The sequence below is a fragment of the Panthera onca genome, chromosome B4 (genome assembly GCF_046562875.1).
Source record: "Panthera onca isolate mPanOnc1 chromosome B4, mPanOnc1 haplotype 2, whole genome shotgun sequence".
In the NCBI taxonomy this organism is placed as follows: Eukaryota; Metazoa; Chordata; class Mammalia; order Carnivora; family Felidae; genus Panthera; species Panthera onca.
In genome coordinates, this window is record NC_138345.1 from 20,173,227 (window position 1) to 20,195,780 (window position 22,554).

Genomic DNA, 22,554 nt, shown 5'->3' on the forward strand with positions numbered 1-22,554 from the left:
GACCAAGCCACCCAGGCGCCCCAAAATTAAATTTTAAAATTACAGAGTATATTTATTAATCTATTTAAAAAAATTTTTAAATGTTTTTATTTATTTTTGAGAGAGACACACACACACACACACACACACACACACACACACACACAGTGAGTGGGGGAGGGGCAGAGAGAGAGAGAGAGAGAGAGAGACACACACACACAGAATCCAAAGCAGGCTCCAGGCTCCAAGCTGTTAGCACAGAGCCCGACTCAGGACTCGAACTCCCTAACCGTGAGATCATGACCTGAGCTGAGGTCGGACACCCAACTGACTGAGCCATCCAGTCACCCCTTTATTAATCTACTTTAGAGGGAAGAAGAAAACAATCTAAATTTTGAATCTTCACCATTACAATGTATTTGTATTAATTACAATAATTATATAAATTATTTAAAAATAATTTCATGTGTGGTATTATATCATTTGTAAAATAAGGGCAACACTATTTCTCCAAACGCACAGAAACATACAATACTTGGCAGATAAATAAAATGAAAAGTTCCTGAAAAACTAAATTTTTAGACAACAAAAAAGTGCTGATTGGAATACTTAGTGTCTCTTCAAAAATACGGCCAAACACCTTTCAAACTAAATAGACTTCCAAATTTGAAAAGGGAAAATAAATAAATGCACTGATTTAAATTACTAGGAATACATTTACTTTTAGAGACCTTTTCCCCCCCTAGAGCAAGTAAATCAATCAAGTAGTAAAGTGCAATAATAACTATAAGACAAGAGTCCACGAAAGATGAAATACTGGCTGCACAGAAGGTGTGTGTTCCACAGACTCTGTTTTCTTTGAGGTCTTCAATCCCAGTACTGACCAGACCCACTTAGCTTATGAAATCTGACAAGGGTACAGCCCATGGCAGTAAGGATGCAGGATAGTGATTTTCTTTCTTATTTTATTCATTGCAGCCGCAGGGAGAGAGATAACGAGAACAGGAATGGAATCCAGGTCTCCTACATAAAACACTGCAGACTATCACTATTAGGTCACCAGTGGGGGGGAGGGGGAAGGAACCATTTTATTTTAAAAGATTTATTTGTTATAAGATTTATGGTAGAAAATTATTTGGTTTTGCTTACCCAATGACTCATCAAAACCTCTTTTTTATTGATCGTATATCTGAATGGCTATTTTAACAAAAAATGTTTGACACCTGCTTATTTAAATTATTTTACCATATTGTTTCAGGAATTGAAAAAAAATTACCATCACCACCTTAATTTATAATGCCAAGTAATTATAAAATAATCTGAAATAACTCTAAACATTTTTGCTTTTTGTTTCATATTCCTACTCTTTGGATATTTTTCATCTTGTACTTATTGCTACAAAGCGCTCTAGGCACTATCACTAATGAAAGCTCTGGCAAATTCAGGGAGAAATTACCGGGGTTTGACCCTTCCACGAGCTTAAGAAGGTTAAGAAATTCCATGGATGGCTTAATGCTTAATTTATTTATACTGCTTAAGTGATGTAAAGTTCCTGATATGTCTGTGGTTTGGGCCCTAAAAAATTGTTACTGAATATGATTCAAGGGTATATATCACAGTGGTCCCCCCAAACCAAACCAATCATCCTTTGTAAATGGATAAAACATTGTTAATTTAGGGTTCTTGTGAGGATTAAATAAGCTACTCCATATACAGCACAGAGAACAATACCTGGTACTCAAAAGAGGTTAGAAATGTGGATGATGATGATAAAAATTTTGTATTAACCCTATTTGACATGGAATCATCAGTAAAATAACCAGCTAGCCTTCTACTCTAATATTTTCCTTATGCCAATTTGTCTATGTGAGCTATACGTGGGTACACTAACCTCTGTCTGTGGTCATTCACCAACATGTCATATCCCCAGAGCACCCTTTCCTAGAAGCACATTTCTCAATTACATCATTTTACATCAATACTTTGTAAGAGCTTACAGATATGAAATTAAAACCTTCCCAAATATATACTGGATAAAACCAAAACCTCTAGGGAGAATAGTACAGAAACTCTTGAAGAAAGATTCAACTTCTTAACACAAACAGCAGAGAGATCAACTGGGACATATTTATCTTCATTTGGTTTCTAGTAATACAAAGACAAAAAGAAAAGTGTAAATGTAGATAAAAACTTTGAAAATTACAACAGGATCTCAAAGAAAGCTAGAATAAAAAGAAAACTATGTTTAAGGTTTCTCATTTTATAAAATATTTTAACATATATACTCTTATTTCTCAGGTGGAAAGAGTAGATAACTTCACAAGTTTTGTATGGTTTTAAGTAATAAGAAAACTAACTTGTAGATCAAGTAGGTAATAAACAGTGATGCTAAACTAGAATTCAGTTCTCCCAACCTTAAAAATCCAGTATTTTGTCACTACTCCCCTCATTATTATGCTCTCTCAGGAGAAGTCACCATGATAAATTACTTGGAACACTGGATTAATTTATCAAATAAGAGCCAAATGTGATTACATTTCTATGGCCAGTTCAACCACAGAAACCACAGATAAAAATTCTAGTAAGAATATTAGCCTTGGTTTACAACTGCACCAAAAACCATAAAATAACTAGGAATAAACCTAACTAAAGAGGTAAAAGATCTGTATGCTGAACACTATAGAAAGCTTATGAAAGAAATTGAAGACCACACAAATTAATGGAAAACCATTCCATGCTCACGGGTTGGAAGAACACATATTGTTAAAATGGTCATACTACCCAAAGCAATCTACACATTCAACGCAATCCCTATCAAAACAACACCAGTATTCTTCACAGAGTAGGACAAACAATTCTGAAATTTGTATGGAACCACAAAAGACCCTGAACAGCCAAAGTAATGTTGAAAAAGAAAACCAAAGCCGCAGGCATCACAATTCTGGACTTTAAGCTGTATTACAAAGCTGTAATCATCAAGGCAGTATGTACTATATGTACAGGAAACCATCCTGAAACTAAGACAGGAAACCATCAAAATCCTAGAGGAGAAAACAGGAAGCAACCTCTTTGACCTTGGCCACAGAAACTTCTTACTAGAGATGTCTCCTGAGACAAAAGAAACAAAAGCAAAAATGAAATATTAAGACCTCGTCAAGATAAAAAAACTTCTGCAGAGCAAAGTGAACAATCAACAAAACTAAAAGGCAACCTATGGAATGGGAGAAAATATCTGCAAATGACATATTGGATAAAGGGTTAGTATCCAAAATCTATAAAGAACTTATCAAGCTCAACACCCAAGAAACAAATAGTCCAGTGAACAAATGGACAAAAGACACAGACACGTTTCCAAGGAAGACAGCCAGGTGGTTAAAAGGCACATGAAAAGATACTCAACATCACTCACCATCAGAAACAGAAATCAAAACCACAATGAGATACCACCTCACACCTGTCAGAAAGGCTACAATTAACAGCTCAGGAAACAACAGATGTTGGCAAGGATGCTAAGAAAGGGGACCACTTTTGCACTGATGGTGGGAATGCAAACTGGCATAGCTGCTCTGGAAAACAGTGTGGAGGTTCCTCAAAAAAATTAAAAATAGAGCTACCCTACAACCTAGCAATTGCACTATTAAGTATTTACCTAAATGATACAAAAATGTGGATTCAAAGGGGGCACATGCACCCCAATGTTTATAGCAGCACTATCAACAACAGCCAAATTATGGAAAGAGCCCAAATGTCCATCGATGGATGAATGGATAAAGAGGATGTGGTGTGTGTGTACGTATGTATGTGTGTATATACATACACATACATATATATATGTGTATATATACACATATAATGGAATATTACTAGGCAATCAAAAAATGAAATCTTGCCATTTGCAACAACGTAGATGGAACTAGAATGTATTATGCTAAGCAAAATAAGTTAGAGAAAGATAAATATGATTTCACTCATATGTGGAATTTAAGAAACAAAACATGACACAGGGGAAGGAAAGGAAAAATAAGATAAAAACAGAGAGGGAGGCAAATCATAAGAGACTCTTAAATACAGAGAACAAATCGAGGGTTGTTGGATGAGTTTGGTGGGGTGATGGGCTAAATGGGTGATGGGCATTAAGGAGGGCACCTGTTGGGATGAGCACTGGGTTATGTGCATGATATATGTATGATATATGTACATATATGGTTATATGTAAATGATAAATCACTAAATTCTACTCCTGAAACCATTATTACACTGTATGTTAACTACCTTGGATTTTTTTTTTTTTTAAAGATATAAGCCCTGAAACAAAGAAATTCAGGAAAGGAAATGCTACATCATCATACAGTTCTACATACAAAAACTCCAGTATGACCTCATTTGAACTAACTAAATATGCAGTGACCCTATAGCTGCTTATCACATTTTAAGATACTGGGAGTTGCCATTTGAATTTTGGGAATGATACAATTCAACTCATATGATAATACAAAAAGGTTAGGAAGAAGACAGATGATACGAAGGGTCCAACACCATTTTACCGTCTGGATGGTGGCAAAAAGAAAGTCATACAATAGTATAATAAGTTAAGATGTACTTAAATACTCTAGATTAACCAATAATAGAAGAATAAAAGAGTATGTAGCTACACCAAGTTCATAGAGGGGAGAAATGGAAATTAAAAAAATTAATAAATCCAAAAGAAACCAAGAAAGGAAAGAACAACAAAAACAAGGCCATAAAACAAGGACAAACAGAAAGCAAACACTGACATAACAAATTTAAATCCCAAAATGTCAATAATACTAAATATAAATGAATTAAATGCTCACCCAAGATTTCGAAAACTGTAATACTTAAATTTAAAAAACTATATGCAAAAAGAAGGCAGTAACAGATTTCTGGAAAATAAACATCAAATAGGTAACTAAACATGAGTCAAAAAGAAAAATCAAAAGAGAAATTAGAATATTTTGAATTGAGGGGAGCCTCGGTGGTTCAGTCAGTTAAGCGTCTGACTTTGGCTCAGGTCATGATCTCACAGTTCATGAGTTCAAGCCCCATGTCGGGCTCTGTGCTGACAGCTCAGAGCCTGGAGCCTGCTTCAGATTCTGTGTCTCCCTCTCTCTCTGTCCCTTCCCTGCTCACGAGTTGTCTTTCTCTCTCTCTCTCTAAAAAATAAACATTAAAATAATAAACATTAACAAAAAGAATATTTTGAATTGAATAAAAATGAAATATAATATAAAAATTTGTGGGATATAGCTAAGATGTAATATAAGTATATAAAGGTACAAAATTATATTTAAATTAAACAGTGTTCAGAGGAAATTTACAGCAGTAACAGTAAAGAAGGAAGTTCTCAAATCAGTGACCTAAGCTTCCACCTTAAAAAACTAGAAAAAGCAAATTAAATCAAAATAAGTAGAAGACATGAAAAAAAATCAGTGAAAGAGTAGAAAGCAATGAAATACAAAACTGAAAAACAATGAAGAAAATCAGTAATACTGAAAGTTGATTTTTAAGGAAAACCAGTAAAATGCATGTACTTTAAAAGACCCTGATCAGAAATAAAACAGAGGACACAAATGACCATTATCAGAAACAAAAGACATCATTACAGATATTAAAATGATAATAAAGGAATATTACAAGCAACTGATGCCAATACACTTAAAAGCTTAGAGGAAACGGTCAAATCCCTTCAAAGATATCAACTACCGGCTCACTTAAGAAAAGACGTGAGGGGCGCCTGAGTGGCTCAGTCAGCTTAGTGTCCAGACTCTTGATTTTGGCTCAGGTCATGACCTCAAGGTTTCATAGGTTTGAGCTCTGCATCAGGCTCTGTGTACCATGTGGAGCCTACTTGGGATTCTCCCTTTCTTCCTCTCTCTGCCCCTCCCCCACTTGCACTCTCTCTCAAAAGTAAATAAATTTAAAAGAAAAGAAAAAAAAAGAGACATGACATTCTATACAAATGCTTGTAGAAAAGAAAATATGACAGAATACTTCCCAATGCTTTCAGTGAGGCTAAGTTACCTGATATGAAAATCAGACACCAATATGAAAATAAAACGAAGTTATAGACCAATCTCCCTCATGAACATAGACATAATTAAAAAAAAAATTCTCATCCAGGGGCACCTGGGTGGCTCAATCATTTAAGCATACGACTTCAGCTCAGGTCGTGATCTCATTGTGAGTCTGAGCCCCACAACAGGTTCTCTGCTCAGTGTAGAGTCTGTTTTGGATCCTCTGTCTCTGTCTCTCTCTCAAAAATAAATAAGCATTAAAAAAATTCTCAAACAAATTCACAATACATGAAAATGATACTAATGACAAAGTGGAGTTTATCCCTGGAAGATAAGTTTATCCCTGGTTTAATATTTTCCCTCTCTCTCTCAATATATATACAATACATACTATATATATATACATACATATATATATACACACAATACATTGTATACAATATACATTGTATACATACAATATTGTATACAATATATTATATGTATATAGATAGTATATATTATATATATGTGTTTATATATATATTTTTAATTTACATCCAAGTTAGTTAGCATATAGTGCAACAATGATTTCAGCAGATTCCTTAATGCCCCTTACCCATTTAGACCATCCCCCCTCCCACCACCCCTCCAGCAACCCTCCGTTTGTTCTCCATATTTAAGAGTCTCTTCTGTTTTGTCCTCCCTGTTTTTATATTATTTTTGATTCCCTTCCCCTATGTTCATCTGTTTTGTCTCTGAAAGTCCTCATATGAGTGAAGTCATATGATATTTGTCTTTCTCTAATTTCGCTTACCACAATACCCTCTAGTTCCATCCACGTAGTTGCAGATGGTAAGATTTCATTCTTTTTGATTGCTGAGTAATACTCCATTGTGTGTGTGTGTGTGTGTGTATGTATATATATATATATATATATGTATATATGTGTATATATATATATATATATATATATATATATATACACCACATTTTCTTTATCCATTAATCCCTGGATGGACATTTGGGCTCTTTCCATACTTTGGCTATTGTTGATAGTGCTGCTATAAACATGGGGGTGTGTGTGCCCCTTTGAAACAGCATCCCTGTATCCCTTGGATAAACACCTAGTAGTGCAATTGCTGGGTCTCAGGGTAGTTCTATTTTTAATTTTTTGAGGAACCTCCATACTGTTTTTCCAGAGTGGCTTCACCAGTTTGCATTCCCACCAGCAGTGCAAAAGAGATCCTTCTCTGCATCCTCGCCAACATCTGTTGTTGTCTGAGTTGTTAATGTTAGCCATTCTGACAGATATACAGTTTCACTGTATATTTAAAAAAAAAAAAATTTTTTTTTTTTTTTTTTTTTTTTTTTGGCAGAGAGAGTGTGAACAGGGGAGGGGCAGAAAGGGGCAGGAACAGAGGATCCGAAGCAGGCTCTGCGCTGACAGCAGTCACCCCGATGCAGGGCTCGAACTCATGAACCGTGAGATCATGACCCGAGCTGAAGTCGGATGCTCAACCGACTGAGCCACCCAGTGCCCCTTTTTTCACTATATTAACACATAAAAGAGAAAGGCCACATTATTATCTTATTTGATGCAGAAAAAATTTTTGACAAAATCTAACATCTATTTAAAATAAAAACTATCAAAAAACTAGAAACAGAAGGGACTTTGCTCATCTTGATGAAGAGCCTAGATCTAACATCATTCTTAAATGCTTTCCAAGATCAACAAGGAAACCAAGATATCTTCTTTCATCACTTAAAATTGGAGGTCCTATCTAATCAAAAAGGCAACAAAAAGATAGTTAAGGCCTCAAAATTGGAAAGGAAGAGGTAAAACTGTATTTGCAGGGCACATAATCATCTATGTAGAAAAATCTCAAGGAGTGTACCAAAATAAATAGGTAAGTAAGTAAATAAATAAATAAGGTACTAGGACCAATACGTGAATTTAGCGAAGTTTCAGGATAAAAGATCGATAAATATATAAAAATCAATTGTATTTCTATATACTCACAAAGGCCATTAGAAATTGAAATTTAAAAATGCCAATTAAGAAGAGTATAAAAAATATGGAATATTTAGGTATCATTTGACAAAAGATGTTCCTAAGAGAAATTGACAAAGACTTAAATAAAATGAGAGATATACCATGGTCATAGATCAAAAAACTCACTATTGCTCAGATGTCAATTCTCCCCAAATTGACCTACAGATTCAAAGCAATTCCAATAAAAAGTTCCGATGTTTTTGGTAGAAATTGACAACTTGATTTTAAATTTCATAGAAATGTAAAGAAACTAGAATAGCCAATACAATTTTGAAAAAAGGAACAAAGTTGGATCTACATTATTCGATCTCAAGACTTATTATATAGCTAAAGTAATCCAGACACAATTGTACTGGTGTAAATAAAGACATACAGATTAATATAACAGAATAGAGAGGCCCAGTAATAAACCAACACAAGTGATTTTCAACAAAGATACCGTGACAATCCAATGAGGAAAGGATGACATTTTAACAAAAGGTGCTAGAACACTGGCTAGCTATATAAAAAAAAAAGAAAAAAAAGTATGAAACTCTATCCTTACCCTACATAATGTCAAAAATTTACTTAAGAAGGTTCACTGACCTAAATCTAAAAGCTAAAACTATGAAACTCCCAGATGGAAACATTGGAGAATCTCTTACCGATTTGGGGTTTGATAAAGATTTCTAAATTAGAACATAAAAGCAACTTAGTATACAAGAAAAAAGCTGGATAAACTGAATATCTGAATTTAAAACTTTTGCTTTCAAAAGACACTATAACTAAAATAAAAACCAAGTCATGAAACGGCAGAAGATATCTGCAGAAACACAGGTGATAAGGACTTGTATCTAAAATATATAAAAAATTTTAAACTCAATAATATGACAAAAATGGGCAATAGATTTGAACAGAGCTTCACAAAAGAAGATATTTGGATGGAAAATAAACACATGAAAAGGTGCTCAGCATTATTAATCATTAGGGAAGTGGAAATTAAAATCCCAATGAGACTAGAAGGGCTAAAAGGAAAAAGAATGATGATAGCGAGGTTTGGTCAGGATGTGGAATTACAACTCTCACACATTTCTGGCAGGAATGTAAAGTTGAAGAGCCGCTCTGAAAAACAGTTTGGCAGCTTCTTACTTATTTAAATATATGCCCGTCTCATGTTCCAGTCATTCCACTATAAGGCATTTACCCAGGAGAAAGGTAAGCATATATTGGCATAAGACTTGTAGATGGTACTTCACAGCAGGTTTACTTGTAATAGCCATAAACAGGAAGCAACTCAAATGTCCATCAACTGGTAAAAAGATTTTTAAAAACCCCAACTGTAATATATCCATACAATAAAATATTAGTACTAAAAAAGACAAACTATTGAAACATAAAGAAAGATGGTTAAATCTCAACATTATGCACAGTGAAAGAAGCCAGACAGCATAAAGCATATTCTGTATGCTGCTTCCATATACATAATGTTAGATCATGCAAACTTCCTATAGTAATAGAAAGCAAAGACAGGCTGCCAGGAGACAGATGTAGGGTGGAGAATGAGAGATTATAGAGGGGCATGAAAAAACCTTTGGGGGTGATAGATCTGTTAAATATCTTGATTCTGATGATAGTTTAACAGGTAAATAGGTATCATAAAATGGATGAAACTGAACACTTTAAATATGTGCAATATATGTCATTTGCATATCAGTAATAAAGCTGTTAAAAAGGAGAGATAGAATGTAAACAATAATCAATCGACACAAAAGAAAATAGATGAAAAAAAAACTTAGAACATGAAGGACAAATGGAATACTAAACATTAGTCAAACGATCCTAAAGATAAGTCACAATTTGAGAGAGAAGAAGAACATAAACCAGGATGGACATATAAAAAACAAATAGTTAGATGGCAGATTTAAATTCCAAAAGTTCAGCGATTTTATTAAACCAAAAATAGAATAAGTGTTTCAAAGAAATTTAATACTGTCAGACTAGATTTTTTAAATTTCACAATAATAGGGGGCATGGGGCACCTGGCTGGCTCAGTCCAGAGAGCATGTGACTCTTGATTTTGGGGTTGTGACTTTGAGCCCCATGTTGTGTATAGAGATTACTTAAATAAATAAATAATTAAAAAAATAGGAGGCATATCTAAGGAAACAAAAGTGTAATAGGATGGAAAAATAAGTACTTTGTACACAGAAAGTAAAAAAAAAAAGCTAATATAGCTATATTAAGATTACAATAAGAAAACTTAAAAATTAAAAAAAGCACTACCAGAGAGAAATTGAAATACTTCATATGGTAAAAGGTTTGATTTATCAAAAAGATGTGATTATTCAAAATTCAAAGGCACTAATACCTTCAATATTTACAAAGCAAAATCTGACAGAATTATACGGAAAAACTGACATACGAAATTTCTCACTGGAAGATTTTAACACCTGTCTCACTCTAATTGGTCAAACAAGCATAATAAAACCTAATAATAATGGTCAAATTATTTTAAAACATAACTAACAAACTTTGACATATATACAATACTTATCCACAATTACACAATTCTTTCAAGAATACTGAGTATTTCTAATAATTGACCACATAGGGTAGTCCATAATGCGAATCTCAACACATTTCAAAGGACTAAAATCAGAGTATCTTTTCTTATCACAAAACTTAATTACACAGAAAGTTAATAACAAAATGATAATTAGAACATTTTCATGTGTTTGCAAATTAAGAAATATATTCTTAAAGAGTCTGTGGTTTAACAAAGTAATCACACTGAGATTAGAAATATTTTAACTGAATGATAAATGAAAATACAAAATATTAAAACTTGTGGCTTTGTAGCTAAACCATTTCTAGAGGGACACTTAGAGCCTTTAATGCATATGTTGTTACAAGAAATATTGGAAATCTATATGGTAACTCTCCATCTTTAGAGGTTAGATAAGAATAACAAACTCAAAGAAAGTAAAATGAAAGAAATAATAAGAGAGCAATAATTGGTGATACAGAAGATAGGCATACAATATAGAGACTCAAAAAATTCAAAAGATCTTTTTTTTTTTAAAGTTTATTTATTTATTTTGAGAGAGAGAGAGAGAGAGAGGGTGCACGTGTGCTCAAGCACCAATGGGGGAGGGACAGAGAGAGAGGAGGAAAAGAATCCCAGAGAGATCAAGCCCATATCTAGCTCTGCGCTGACAGCACAGAGCCTCCTTAGGATTCTCTCTCCCTCTCTGCCTGCTCCTTCCCTACTCACGCAAACTCTTTTTCTCTTTCTCCCTCTCAAAAATAAACATTAATAAAGAACATATAATGAACTCTCAAACTTTAATCACAAAAAAAGCAACCAACTGAATTAGAAAAAAGGCAGAAGACATGAAGATTTCACTCTAAGAGGATACACAGACAACAAAGAAGCAAAAAGATGTTCAACATAAACAATCAGTAGGGAAAATAGAATTAAAATCATCATAAGATATGACTACACACTTATTGCAGTATCTAAAATTTAAAAAACTGAAAACACCATATGCTCGTTAAGATGAAAAAAACTGGCTCTCTCATATATTGCTGTTAGGAATGTAAAATTTACAGTGCATCCACTGTGTAAAGCAGTGTGGTAGTTCCTCAAAATGTTAAACCTAGAACTACCAGATGACCCAGCAACTTCACGTTTAGATACCCAAGAGAAATATAAATATTTTAAATCCAATAACCAGAAGAGATGGGTGTGACAGAAAGAAGCATGAGAGTTATCTGTGTGTTCTCTATCTTGAATAGTTCTATATCTTTATATATATAATCCATGGATGTGATAAGATGACATTCAAGTACATACAAACCACTGCACTAATGTCAATTTCCTGGTTTTGATATTAAACTGTAGGTGTAGAAGATATAACCATTAGGGAAAAATGGATGAAAGTGAAATAAGAACTCTGTACTGCCGGTGCCTGGGTGGCTTAGTCCTTTTAACTTAGTCCTGGGTGGTTGAGCATCCAGCATTGGCTCAGGTTATGATCTCACAGTTTGTGAGTTTGAGCCCCACATTTGGCCTCGTTGCTGTCAGCATAGAGCCTGCTTCGTATCTTCTGTTCCCCTCTCTCTCTGTCCCTCCTCTGCTCACACTCTCACTCAAAAATAAATAAATCATTAAAAAAAAAAAAAAGAATTCTCTACTGCCTTTGCAACTTCCCATGAATCTGAAATTATTTCAAATAAAAGTTTAAAAAAAGAAGAAATGTTTCATATTTTATAAGTCCAGCATGTGATTGACATCAAACCTAGCAAAGATTTAAGAAAAGAAAATCAATCTTTCTCATAAGAAAAGGCCAATCTCTCTCATAACCATAAAAACAAGAATCCTAAACAAAGTACTGTCAAATCAAAACAATAAAATAGGTTTATTCCAGGAAAGAAAGGTAGTTTAATATTAGAAAATCAATCGATATAAATTATCTCATTAACAAAATAAAGGTGAAAAATCACATGATCACCTTAATCAACAAAGAGGAAGGTATTTGATAACATTTTATAATATTAATTTTTAATGAATAAAAATTCTTAGCAAAACCAGGAAGAGAATTTACTTAATTTGATTTATAAAAAACCTAGAATAATGTCAATGAAAATGGCAGAGTAAAGAACTCCAAATTCCATCTCTTCATAAAAGTAAGAAAAAATGGGCAAAAACTATGACAATCAACTCCTTCTTAACTCTGGAAATTAGCCAAAGGCTTGCAGCACCACAGGTAACATGTATTCAAGAAAATCAGCTGATTCTTGACATGAAGAGCAAACTTTCTGATATAGAATTTAATGTAATCGACACAAAAATACTCACTGGAGTTGAAAAGAGAGTAGATGAACTCAGTGAGAACTTCAACAGAGACAGAAAATATTAAAAAGAAGCAGTCAGAGCTGAAGAATTCAATAACTGAAATAAAAGACTTATTAGAGACAATCAACAACACATTAGAAAATGCAGAAGAATGGATCAATGATTTGGAAGACAAGGTAATAGAAAGCAACCAAGCTGAGCAGAAAAAAGAAAAAAGAATAATAAAAAAAAATGAGAATAGGTTAAAGGAATTCTGTAATATCATCAAGCAGAAAAATATTCATATTCATATAGGGATCCTAGAAAGGGAGGAAAAAGAAAAGAGGGCAGAAAACTTATTTAAAGAAATAACAGCTGAAAAATTCCCTAATCTGGGAAAGAAACAGATTTCTAGGTCTGAAAATCACAAAGCCCATAACAAGATGAATCCAAGGAGGTCAATGCCAAGACATACAATTTAAATGGCAAAGACTACTGTTAAAAAGGGAATTTTAAAAGCAACAAAGAAAACAGTTACATTAAAAACAAAAACAAAAACAAAAAACAAACAAACTCAAACCAAAACAACAACCCAAGAAATCTGTCAGCTGATTTTTCAGCAGAAATTTTGCAGGACACAAGGGAGTGGTATGACATATTCAAAATGCCAAACCTACAACCAAGAATACCCTGCAAGGTTATCATTCACAATAGAAGGAAAGATACTTTCCTACACAAAAGTTAAAGGAGTTCGTCACCACCAAACCAGTCTTAAAAGAAATGTTAAAAGGAATTCTTTAAGTAGAAAGAAAAGGCCATAACTACAAGAAAGATAATTATAAAAGGAAAAATTTCACAGGTAAAAGCAAACATAAAGTAAGGGTAGGAGATCAATCACTTACAGTGTCAAGGTTAAAATACAAAAGTAGTAAAAACAACTGTATCTACAAAAACTATTCAAGGGATACACAAAATAAAAAGATGTAAAATATGACATATACATAAAATGTGGAGGAGGGTATAAAAAGTTAGTGATTTTAAAACATGTTTGAACTTACGCCATCATCAATATACACTATATATGAACTATATATATGAACTATATATGATATTATATATGAATCCAATGGTAAACAGAAATCAAAAACTCATATGGATACACAAAAAATAAAGGAAAAGAATCCAAGTATAACACGAAAGAAAACCATCAACTTACAAGGAAGAGAGCAAGAGAAGGAGGAACAGAGAACTACAAAAGCAATCAGAAAACAAGTAACAAAATGGCAATACATACTTACCAATAATTACTTAAATGTAAATGGACTAAATGTTCCAATAAGAAGACACAGGGTGACTGAATGGATAATATAACATGACTCAACTATATGCTACCTACAAGAAACTCACTTCAGACTTAAAGGCACACGCAGACAGAAAAATGAAGGGATGGAAAAACATTTACTATGCAAATGGAAGCAAAATAAAAGCTGGGGAAGCGATGCTTGTATCAGACAAAATACACTTTAAAACAAAGACCACAGTAAGAGACCAAGAAGGGCACTACATAATGATAAAGGAATTAATCCAATGAGAGGATGTAACAATTGTAAATATATATGCACCCTAGATAAGAGCACCTAAATACAGAAAATAAATATTAACAAACATAAAAGGAGAAATCGACAGAAACGCAGTAATAGTAAGGGACTTTAACACCCCACTTGCAACAATGGATAGATCATTCAGACAGAAAGAAAATCAACACGGAAACAGTGGCTTTGAATGACACATTAAAACAGATAGACCTAACACATATATAGAACATTCCATCCCAAAACAGGAGAACATACATTCTTTTCAAGTACACATGAAACATTCTCCCAGACAGATCATATGTTAAACCACAAAACAAATCTCAATAAGTTTGAGAAGATGAAATCACATCAATACCTTTTCTGACCATAGCAGTATAAAACTAAAAATCAATTGCAGGGAAAAAAACAAAACAAAACCAGAAAAAACACAAACATGTGCAGGTAAAACAACATACTACTAAACAATTAATAGGTCAATGAAGAAATCAAAGAGGAAATTAAAAAATACATGGAGGGGCACCTGGGTGGCTCAGTCAGTGAAGTGTTGGTTGATTTCAGCTCAAGTCATGATCTCATGATTTGTGAGATTGAGCCCTGCATTGGGCTCTGCACTGACAGCATAGAGCCTGCTTGGGATTCTCTCTGCCCCTCCCCTGCTTGTCCATGTTCTCTCTCTCTCTCTCTCTCTCTCTCTCTCTTTCTCTCTCTCTCAAACAAACATTAAAAAAAAAAAAAATACATGGAGGGGTGCCTCGGTGGCTCAGTTGGTTAAGCATCCAACGTCAGCTCAGGTCACGGTCTCATTGTGAATTCAAGCCCTGCGTTAGGCTCTGTGCTGACAGCTCAGAGCCTAGAGCCTGCAGCCTGTTTCAGATTCTGTGTCTCCCTGCCCCTCCCTGCTCACACTGTGTCTCTCTCTCTAAAAAATAAACAAGCATTGGGGCGCCTGGGTGGCGCAGTCGGTTAAGCGTCCGACTTCAGCCAGGTCACGATCTCGCGGTCCGTGAGTTCGAGCCCCGCGTCAGGCTCTGGGCTGATGGCTCGGAGCCTGGAGCCTGTTTCTGATTCTGTGTCTCCCTCTCTCTCTGCCCCTCCCCCGTTCATGCTCTGTCTCTCTCTGTCCCAAAAATAAAAAAATAAAAAAAAAAAAGTAATAATTTAAAAAAAAAATAAACAAGCATTAAATAATAATAATAATAATGATAATAATAATAATAAATAAAAAATACATGGAGACAAATGAAAATGAAAATGCAATGGTCCAAAATCTTTATCTTTGGGATGCAGCTAAAACAGTTGTAAGGGGCACATTTACAGCAATACCTGCCTACCTCAAGAAATAAGAAAATCTCTTCACTCATATGTGGAATTTAAGAAACAAAACAAACGAGCAAAGGAAGAAAAAAAGAGAGAGACAAACCAAGAAACAGACTCTTAACTATAGAGAACAAACTGGTGGTTACAGAGGGGAGGTGGGTGGGGGGAGGATGGGTGACATAGGTGAAGGGGATTAAGAAAACACTTATCATGATAAGCACTGAGTAATGTATAGAATTGTTGAATCACTATACTGTACACTTGAAACTAATATAACACTGTATGTTAACTGTACTGGAATTAAGTAAAAAACTTAATAAAAAAGAAATGGGAAAAATCTCAAATATAACAGTTCTAACCTTACACCTAAAGAAAGTAAAAAAAGAACAAACAAAACAAGGCTCACAGCTAGTACAAGCAAAGAAATAATAAAGGTTGAAGCAGATAAGTGAAACAGAAACAAAAACAACACAATAGTAGAAAGGCTCAAGGAAACCAAAAGTTGGCCCTGTGCAAAGAGAAACAAAATTGATAAAATTGTAGCCAGACTCATCGCAAAAAAAGAGTGGACTCAAATAGGTAAAAACAGAAATTGGGGGAGAAAATAACAATTGACAACATGGAAACACAAAGAATTATAAAGAATATTACACAAAATTGTATGCCAACAAATTGGATAACATAGAAGAAGTTGGTAAATTCCTAGAAACACAGAATCTTCCAAAAGTGAATCATGAATCAACAAAAAATCTGAACAGATGGATTACCAGCAATGAAACTGACTCAGTCATCGAAAAACTTCCAACAAACAAAAATCCAGGACCAGATGGCTTCAGAGATGAATTCTAGCAAACATTTACAGGAAAGTTAATACCTATTCTTTTAAAACTTTCAAAAAAAAAAAAAAAATAGAAGAGGAAGGAAAACTTCCAAATTCAAGCTATGAAGTCAGTATTACCATGATACCAAACCAAAGACACTACAAAGAAAGAAAACTACAGGTCAGTATCTCTGACAAACATAGATGCAAAATCCTCAACAAAATATTATCACACCAAATTCAACAATACATAAAAAAAACTTGTCACCACAATCAAGTGGGACAAACCCATAGTTGCCATCATACGCAGTGGTGAAAACTGAAAGTTTTCCTTTAAAGTCAAGAACACAACAAGGGTGTCTACTTTCACCTAGTTTATTCAACATAGTCCTTAGAAGTCCCAGCTGCAGCAATCAGACAACATAAAGAAATAAAAGGCATCCAAATAGGTTAGTAAGAAGTAAAACTATTTGCAGATGGCATGGCACTATGTTTAGAAAACCCTAAAGACTCCACCAAAAAACTATTAGAATTGATAAGTGAATTTGGTAAAGTTGCAGGATACCAAGTTAATATACAGAAATCTGTTGCATTTATATACATTAATAACAAAGTAGCACAAAGAAAAATTAAGAAAACAGTTCCACTTATGACTGCATCGAAAGAGTAAAATACCTAGAAATAAATTAAACCAGGGGTGAAAGACTTGTACTTTGAAAAATATAAGACATTCATGAAAGAAACTGAAGATGACACAAATGGAAAGATACACCATGCTCATGGATTGGAAGAATTAATATTATTGAAATGTCCATACTACCCAAAGCAATCTACAGATTCAATGCAACCTCCTTTCAAAATACCAACAGCATTTTTCACAGAATTAGAATAAAATTTGTATGGAACCACACATACACACACAAATCTCGAATAGTCAAAGTAATCTTGAGAAAGAAGAACAAAGCTGGGGGTATCACAATTCTGGATTTCAAACCATACTACAAAGTTACAGTAATCAAAAGAGTATGGTACTGGCACAAAATCAGACATAAGGATCAACAGAACAGAAGAGAGAACCCAGAAATAAACCCATATCTATATGGTTAATTAATTTAGGACAAAAGATGCAAGAATATACAATGAAGAAAAGATAGGCTCTTCAATAAATGATGCTGGGAAAACTGGGGAAAGCTACCCATAAAAGAATGAAATTGGACCACTTTCATATGGTACACACAAAAATAAACTCAAAATGGATTAAAGATCTAAATGTGAGAACTGAAACCAGAAAACTCCTAAAAGAAAACATAGGCAGTACTCTTGGACATTAGGCTTAGCAACGTATTTATGGATATGTCTCCTTAGGCAAGGAAACAAAAAGAAAAATAAATTATAGGAACTAAATCAAAATAAAATCTTTGCACTGCAAAGAAAACCATCAACAAAAAGGTAACTCACAGAATGCGAGGAGACATTTGTAAATGATATGTCTGATAAAGGGTTAATATCAAAAATTTACAAAGAACTTATATAACTCAACACCAAAAAAATCAAACATTACAATGAAAAAACAGAAGACCTGAGTAGACATTTTTCCAAAGAAGACATACAGATGGTCAAGAGACACATGAAAAGATGCTCAATATCACTCATCATCAGGGAAATGCAAATCAAAAACACAATGAGGTATCACCTTTTACCTGTTAGAATGGATAGTATCAAAAAGACAAGAAATAACAGGTGTTGGTAAGGATGTGGAAAAAAGGGAACACTTGTGCACTGTTGGTGGGAATGTAAATTAGTGCAGTCAATATGGAAAACAGTACAGAAGTTCCTTGAAACAATAAAAATATAAATACCATGCAATCCAGTAATTCCAGTACTGGGTATTTACCCAAAGAAAATGAAAAGACTAATTTGAGAAGATATATGCACCTCTTAAGTTTACTGCAGCATTATTTACAATGGCCAAGATATGGCTAAGTGTCCATTGATAGACAAATGGGTAAAGTAGATGACACACACACACGTGCGCGCGCGCGCACACACACACACACACACACACACACACACACAGAAATAGTATTCAGTCATAAAAAAGAATGAGCTCTTGCCATTTGCGACAAGGATGGCCTTAAAGGGTATTATGCTAAATGAAATAAGTCAGACAGGAAAACTGTACCTTTTGATTTCACTTATATGTGGAATCTAAAAACCAAAACAGACAGACAGACTCTTAAATACAGAGAACAAACTGGTGGTTGCTAGAGGGGAGGGGAATTGGGGGGTGGGCAAAAGAGATGAAGGAAATTAAGAGCTACAAACTTCCAGTTATAAAATTAATAAGTTACAGAGATGAAAAGCACAGCACAGGGAATACAGTCGATAATACTGTAACAACGTTGTATGGTGACAGATGATGACTTACTGTGGAAAGTATAGAGTAATGTACACAATGCCAAATCAATAATGTTGTACACTTGAAACTAATATAACATTGTATGTCAATTATACTTCAATTAAAAAAAAAAGCACAGCAAACTCTGTGGCACTTTAACTGACCCCAGTCATATACCCTTTTCCACAGCTCATCACAGCCTGTGCAAATAATAACTGATTCCTAATTATGGCAGGAGCAGAATCAGCTAATTTGCAAAGAAGTAAAAACAATTATTTGTTCTAACCTGTCTGCTGGATGCCTGGAATACTGGTTCAAAAAGCTTGTCTTTATTTTGCCTAAGTCAAAATTGGCCTACTTCTAAAGCTGCTACCCTGGAGGCATTGGTTGAAAACTTTTACGGGCTGATATCTTAGCCGCTGCTGATGGAGGTGACAGAAAACAGTTGGGAAAGCAACAGATTAACCAAAAAGCATGGGGGGAAAGGCTGAGGAATGAGATCCTCTGACATTGCCGGGAATCTAGAAGTCCATGTGCATGCTCAAGGCTATGAGCATGCTCAGAAAAGACCTGAAAATAATCTAAGTTCTCACTGGCTGCTGATGTAGTCTCTTTGGAAACAGAAAAGAATAGGGCAGAGTTATAAACCACCAGGCAATCTCCAACACATACGCAGAGGCCATGGCAAAGACTGGAAGAATTTTGGGCTCCAGGTATTTAAGGAAATCTCTGTCCAATTACTAGCTGATCACTAAGCTAAGGAAACAGAGTTCAGTGCTCACACATGACAAAAAATACAGACTTTAGAAAATTAGTTAAAAAAAAAAAGCACTAAACAGACAACTACAATTAACCCAAATAACAACAAGTCCTAGAAAGAAGAGAGAATCTGGTTTCCAGAGTTGCCAAGTTATAATATTGATAATATCTGGTCTTCAATAACAATAACAAAAATTACAAGCCCTGCAAAGAAAAAAGATAGTATGTCCCATACAAAGGAATAAAGAAACAGAAACTGTGCCTGAGGAAGATCAATGTACTTTCTAGATGAAAGCTTTAAATCTGCTATTTTAAATATGTTCAATGAACTAAGGGAAACCAAGTAACTAAAGGCAACATTTACACAAAGACCTGCATGTGGGTGTCCAGAGTAGCTTTGTTTATCACAGCTAAAGAGGAGAATCAATCAAGTGTCTATTAGCTGATGAATGAATAAATAGTATGTGACGGATCCATACGATGGAATATTATTCGGCCATAAGAAGAAACGAAGTACCATTAAATGCTACAACATGGATGAACCTTGAAAACATTATGCAAAGCCAAACACAAAAGAGCACATATTACATGATTCTAATTAAATGGAATGTCTACAATAGACAAATCCATAGGGGCAGAAAGTAGATTCGTGGTTGTCATGGAATAGAAAGGCTGAGAATTGGAAATAACTGCTAACAGGTAGAGGGTTATTTTATTTAATTTTTTTGGTATGATGAAAAATTTCTCAAATTAGATACTGGTAATGGTTGCACAACACAGTGAACAGACTACAAATCACTAATGAGTATGCATTAAAAAAAATCTTTGTTCATTTTGAGAGACAGAGAGAGAGGGAGAGAGAGAAAGTGTGAGTAGGGGAGGGGCAGAGAGGGAGAGAGAATCCTAAGCAGGCTCTGCACTGTCATCACAAAGCCCAACTCACAAACCATGAGATCATGACCTGAGCTAAAACCAAGAGTCAGATCTTTAACCAACTGACCCACTCAGGCACCCCAAAGTGTATGCACTTTTAAACGGTGAATTTCAAGTTATGTGAAATATATCTCAATAAAAATTCTGTAAAAAGCTGGCAACATAGATCATATTTAATAATGAAATGATAAAATTTTAAACATAATTTCAAAGCTGAAATAAAAAGTTTCAATGATGGAAGTTTTTGAGATTGGTAACAAAACAAGGATACTTGTCATGACTTCTATTCTACATGTACTGGAGATCCTAATTAGCACAAAAGAAAAAAATGCATAACATACAAATAAATAGAATTTAAAAATAAATTTAGCAAGGTTGCTGGATAAATGGTTATTAAAAAAATCCAATATATTTCTATATATCAAACGTAATTAGAAAGCGAAATTAAAGAAACAATATCATTTACAATGTCCTCTAAAAACACTAAATACCCAGGGAATAAATCCAAGAAGACAATGTGCAACATGTACACACAAGAAACTGCAATACATTACTAAAGTGTTTTAAAGACATAAATGAATGGGTTTATTCATGGTTTGTAGACTCAATGCTGTCTGGATGTGAATTCTTCCAAAATTCATCTCTATATGTTCAATATAATCCCAATTGAGTATTTCAGCTGAATAATTTGTGGAAAATGACAAGTACTTCAAAAATGTGTATGAAAATATAAAGTGGAAATCTTGTAGAAGGAAAACAGAGCTGGAAAATTATTGTACCAGGTACCTATTACAAAGCTACAGTAATAAATGCCGTATGGTATTGGCATAGGATGGACAAGTAGATTCATGGAACAAAGTAGAAAGCCTGAACAGACCCACACAGTTATAAACACTTGTTTTATGATAAAGATGGTTATTTGTAGAGTTGTAGGAAGCAGTATTTTCATTAATTGAGTCAACTTGTTTGAAAACTTTTGAAACAAAATTACACTTAAACATTACTTCACCCCAAAACACAAAAATAAATCCCAGGAGATTATTGATCTAAATGTGAAAAACAAAACATTAAAGTCTGTACAAGAATTTAGCAATTAATCTTTATGAATTCAAGGTAGGAAAAGATTTCTTAAACACAACACGAAAAACACCAAAGTAAAGGAAAAGCACGGTAATTAAAATTAGTGACTCTAGTCATCAAAAGAAACCATTAAGAGAGTAAAAGGGCAAGCCAGAGTGGAATAAAATATATGTAAAAGACTTGTTTACGAATTATATAAAGAACTCTTTACAAATCAGTATGAGAACGCATAGGCAACCCAATAAAAAAATGACTGGAAGAGATACTTCACATAGGAGAATATTAGTGTCCAAAAACATAAGAAAAGGTATTCATTCAATCTTATTGATCAAAGAATATGCAAATTAAACTATATTAGATACCACTATATACCTACCAGAATGGTTAAAATATAAAAGACTTGACGAAATGTTGCAAGAATGTAGAGTAACTGGAATGTTTATATCCTGCTGCTGAAGTATAAATTGATAAAAATATTTTAAAAAATAGTTTAGAAGTAAAGTTGAGCTACGACCCTGCAACTTAACTACAAAAATAGAAATTTACACATATGCATACTAAAAGTACAACAAAGTTCACAGGAAAATTATTTACTGTAGTCTCAGCTGGAAAAAATACAAATTTTCAACAGAATAAATTCTGCTACATTTCTAAATGGACTACTATACGGCAATGAAATGAACAACCTACTTCTACACACAATAATGGACACATCTTACAAATATCACACTAAATGGAGGAAAGCAGATGCAAAAGAGTACACATGGAATGTGTTATGGACTGAATT

The 22,554-nt window shown here is 34.0% G+C and overlaps 1 protein-coding gene across 1 annotated transcript in view; it reads right to left on the reverse strand.

The window, feature by feature from the left end:
• DNAJC1 (DnaJ heat shock protein family (Hsp40) member C1) overlaps window positions 1-22,554 on the reverse strand; it is a 224,284-nt gene that overhangs the window by 79,791 nt on the left and 121,939 nt on the right. The gene's annotated exons all lie outside the window — the stretch shown is intronic.